Here is a 5,603-nt window from a genome sequence, read left to right on the forward strand (position 1 = left end):
TGTTGATGATTGATTGATTGATTGATTATTATTATTATTATTATTATTTATTTTTTAAAAAATGGTACGAATATCGAGTCGTCACACATGTCACACAATTTTTGTGTTAAAAATATTTTCTTGAATTAAAATTAATGTTGTGAAATACCCGAGCGGTTTAGAACATTTCTTAACTAAAAAATAAATGCACGTATATTAAAGATAAAACTGGTATAATTAAATATGCGTAAAAATAAATTTAAGAAAATTTTCAAAAAAATAACTAACATAATCAAAATTTACTTACCCTTACTTAACCTTGTGAGACTGTGACAACGAATATCTCTAAAAATAAAATCGAAAAGAGTGGGTGAGTGAGAATTTTAAGTATAACAAAAATTCTCCGTCCACCACTAATTCTTTCACTAAATAATCCTTCTCTTACTTTGAGAAATTTTTTGTGAAAAATAAAGGTTGAGAGCTTCCTATTTATAGGAAAATTTTTGGGAAGAAAATGAAATTTATAAAAGTGTAATGAGAGGGGTGAAATTATAATTTTTTTTTTAAATAAAGGAATATGTATGGGATGAGCTTGGGTGGGAGGTATGGGTGAGGATGGGGATACATGTGAGGAAAATGGGAGTGTTTGCCGACACTCCCATTTAATTATTTTTTTAATTAATTTACTTACTTACTTAATTAATTAATTAATTAATATTTTTTTTGAAATCATTACATCCTCTGCGTCTACTTTGTTTATCCTATGAAATTTCATTTTGACCGAACTGACCTCCAAGGAGCAACTAAGCTGCAATGGTCTTTGAGCACTTGCTTAGACAAGGTCTTTCTTAGACATCAATCATGGAATCAAGGATCCTAACAAAGAAATACCTTCGTATTGATATTAACTTATTGATCATTTTTATTTATTTATTTTTATTATACTTTAATCGTATATACATTTTTGGGATCATTACATCCTCCTCTCTTTATAAAAATTTCATCCTCGAAATTTGCTAAAATTAAAATGAGTATCTTGTATAATGTTGTGCTTTTATCCTATCCTACTATCGTCGAAAAGATGTGAGTATTTCCAGTGTATTTCTGCTTCTAGTTCCCATGATGCTTCCTCAATGTCATGTTGCGTCAGAGCACTTTTACCAATGGAATTTTCTTTGTGTGTAATTTCTGATCCTTTTTGTCTAAAATATAGATTGGTACTTCTTCATATGATAGAGTATCACTAACTTTTAATGACTCATAGCTTATCACATGAGAAGGGTCTGGAACGTACTTCTTTAAGATTGAAACATGGAATACATCATGAATTCTCGACAGTGCAGAAGGTAAGGCAATTCTAGAAGATACTGGATTAATCTTCTCCAATAGTTTGAATGGTCCAATATACCTGGGGCTTAATTTGCCCCTTTCCCCAAACCTCATGATTATTTTCATTGGAGTGACTTTTAAAAATATATTATCTCCCACTTCAAACTCAAATTCACGCTGACGGGTATCCACATAGCTCCTTTGCCGACTTTGAGTAGTTTTTATTTTGTCCTAGATGATCTTAATTTTCTGAGAGGTCCTTTGAATAATCTCGGGACCTAAAAGTCTTCTTTCGCCATGCTCATCCCAATATAGTGGGGATTGGCACTTTCGACCATATAATGCTTCATACGGTGCCATCTCTATGCTGTAGTAATAACTGTTGTTATAGGCAAACTCAACTAACGGTAGATACTGAATCCAACTTCCTTTGAAATCTAGTACACAGGCTCTCAACCTATCCTTCAATATCTAAATGGACCTATCCTTCAACATCTGAATGGTTCTCTCTGATTGTTCATTAGTTTGAGGATGAAGTGTCGTGCTGAAAGTAATTCAGGATCCTAAGGCTCTTTGCAAACTCTTTCAGAATTGTGATGTGAATCATGGATCTCGACCTGATACGATAGACATAAGCACGCCATGTAGTCTAACTATCTCTTAAACATACAACTCTACAAGCTTGGTTATAGAGTAGTTAGCTTTGATCGGAATAAAATGAGCAGTTTTTGTTAGACGATCAACCACCACCTAGATGGTGTTTTGCCTATAGAGTGCGGGAGGTAACCCGATTACAAAATCCATAGAGATGTGCTCCCATTTCCACTCAGGAATGCAGAGTGGTTGCAGTGGCCCTACTGGCCTCTGATGTTTAGCCATTACTTGCTGACAAGTAAGACACTGTTCCACAAATTGTGCAATCTCCCTTTTCATGTTATTCCACCAAAAAGACTCTCTCAAGTCCCGATGCATCTTCGTTCTTCCCGAATGCACTGTATAAAGAGATTGATGAGCTTCTTCCAAGATTGTTCTTTTGATATCTTTGTCATTGGGCACACACAATCTGGTTTGGAATCTCAAAACCCCATTGTTAGAGATGTTAAAGTCTGCCTTCAATCCACTCTGTACCTTACCCATAATCTTCCCTAGCTCGACATCTTCCATTTGTGCAACTTTAATCTTTTCCAACAAGGTCAGTTGGATTACCAGATTAGCAATGAGAGCTTGATAATTTTCCTGCACTATTTCCACACCAAATCTTTTCAGATCCATTATGATTTGATGTTGGGTCATCATTGCTGAGACTAATGCATTCAATGACTTTCGACTTAATGCATCTGCTACCACGTTGGCTTTTCCCGAGTGATAATTAATGGTGCAATCATAATCTTTGATTAATTCTAACCATCTTCTCTATCTCATGTTTAATTCTTTTTGAGTGAAGAAGTACTTGAGACTTTTATGGTCTGTGAAAATCTCACACCTTTCATCATACAAATAGTGTCTCTAGATTTTTAGTGCGAATTCCACAACCGCTAGTTTCAAATCGTGTGTAGGATAATTCTTCTTGTACTCCTTGAGTTGTCGAGAAGCATATGCAATGATCTTCCCCTGTTGCATCAATACACAGCCGAGCCCTTTCCGAGATGCATCACTGTAGATCACAAAACCACCTTCTCTGGATGGAATTGTTAGCACTAGTGCAATGATGAGTCGTTGCTTTAATTCTTGAAAGCTTTACTTACATTCATCAGTCTATTCATACTTCACATTTTTTCTTGTCAACCTCGTCAGAGGACCAGATATTTTAGAAAAACCTTACACAAATCGGGGATAATATCCGGCCAGACCTAATAAACTCATAATCTAATGAATATTCTTCGGTCTCGCCTAATTCACTACTGCCTCTATTTTACTTGGATCCACAAAAATACCATCCTTAGATATCACGTGTCCTAAGAATGCAACTCTTTCTAGCGAGAACTCACATTTCTTAAGTTTGGCATAGAGTTTCTTTTCTCTTAATACTTTGAGTACTAGCCTCAAATGGTTCTTATGTTCCTCAGGAATTTTTGAATAAATCAAAATATCATCAATGAAGACCACCACAAATTGATCTAGATATTCACGAAATATTCTGTTCATAAGGTCCATAAATGCAGCAGGAGCATTGGTCAGTTTAAATCGCATGACTAAGAATTCATAGCGACCATATCTAGTTCGGAATGTAGTATTTGAAATATCTTCTGACTTGATTTTCACTTGATGATACCCTGATCGGAGGTCGATCTTAGAGAAGACTTGTGTTCCTTGGAGTTGATCAAACAAGTCATCTATGCGAAGTATTGGGTACTTGTTCTTAATTGTTACTTTATTTATTTCTCGATAATCAATACACATTCTCATCGATCTGTATTTCTTTTTAATGAATAGTACCAGTGCTCCCCATGGTGACACACTGGGTCTGATGAACCCTTTGTCCAGCAACTCTTGTAATTGCTCATTCAGTTCTTTCAATTCTATTGGTGTCATTCTGTATGGAACTTTGGATATAGGTGAATCCTCAGGGAATACATCCGAGAATTCCCTTAGTATTGGGATATCATGAAGCTTGAATTCTTCCCTTGGTGCCTCCACCACGCATGCTAGATACCCCTGACATCCATTCAAGAGTAATCTCTTTTCCTGGATGATCGAAAATATTTGTGGTGAAGGGCGTACACGAGTTCCATTGAACTTGTATTATTGCTCTCCAAGAGGTCTGAACACCACCTCCTTATTATAGAAATTTATACTAGCATAGCTAGAAGCTAGCCAGTCCATCCCAAGAATTATGTCAAACTCTTGCATAATAAATACTACCCAAGTTAGTTAGTAGTATTCTTTCCTCAACACAAATTGGGTAACCTTTAATTATTTTTCTACATACTACTGAGGTTCCCGTTCGTATAACCACAGATAACTCAGTTTCTAATGGTTGAGTCTCTACCCCACACATTTTAACATAAGCAGCAGATATAAAGGAGTGTGTGGCTCCATAATCAAATAATACTATTGCTTTCTTGGAGAATACGGGAATAATACCTGTCACCACATCACTAGTATTTTCTACCTCTCTTGGAGTGAGGGCATAGACACGCGCCTAAACTGTGTTCTGTTGATTATTGTTTCAAGGTGTCTGGTTGCCTCCCCTTTGTTAATTTGAGTTGTAGGAGTTGTTTTGTGGGTATTCTCGTTACAAGTGACCAGCTTCACCGCATCGATAACAGACTCCTAATTTGGCCCGACACTTACCCTAATGCATTTTATTACATTTTGGACAAGGGGTGCTTTGTGCATTGTTTGGATTTCTCGTTATTTGCCTTTGTCCCAAATTATTGTTGTTGTTATTGCTCCTTTTCTAAGGTCCCTGATTTCTGCCATAGTGAAACCCTTGTGGCATAGGCCTCTTTCTCTGGTTGAATATTTTTTCACTCCTTTGTAGATTTTCTTCTGCCACCGTTGCTTTGTCTACCAATTCAGAGAAGTCTTTGACCTGGAGTACTGTTACCAGTTCATAAATCCTTGAGTTCATGCCTTATTCAAACTCGCGGGCTTTCTTTGATTCATTCGAAACCAAATATGATGCAAACTGGGACAATTCAACGAATTTTGCCACATATTATTGGACGTCCATATTTCCTTGTTTTAACTCCACAAACTCTATGACTTTAGTATCTTTGGTGGTTGTGGGGAAAAGTCATTTAAAAAAAACTTCTTTAAAATGTTCTCACGTAAGGATTGTTGGGTTTGGTCCTTCCTCTAGGAGTAACTTCTTTGAATACCACCAGCATTTGGCCTCACTGGTCATTTTATAGGCAAAGTATAGCACCTTTTGTTTGTTTGTGCAACAAAGGACTCATAGTAATTCTTCAATTTCTTGGATCTAATTTTTTGCAGCATTTGGATCAGCTTTTCCCTCAAAAGTCAGAGGGTTCATTCGATTGAACTGTTCAACAGTACAACCTTCATGGGTTGGTGGACCATTCCATTCCTTGGAGTTCCACAAAATTTTTGCCATGACTTGTGCCATATCACGCAACACCATTGTAGCATTGTTGTCTTCTCCATTGCAAGTCCCCATATTATTCGTGTTTCCTTCAACATTCACGTTGTTGTTCCTCGGGTACATTCTGAGAGAAAGGACCAAAGTTATTTTAAACCCATAACCTTATATTTAAAGTTTAATCAAAGTCATAGGCAAAAGAAAAACATCCTAGTTTACCTGATCCTACCCACAACATGGTTTATGCCTA

The sequence above is a fragment of the Malania oleifera genome, chromosome 1 (assembly GCF_029873635.1).
Source record: "Malania oleifera isolate guangnan ecotype guangnan chromosome 1, ASM2987363v1, whole genome shotgun sequence".
Classification (NCBI taxonomy): domain Eukaryota; kingdom Viridiplantae; phylum Streptophyta; class Magnoliopsida; order Santalales; family Ximeniaceae; genus Malania; species Malania oleifera.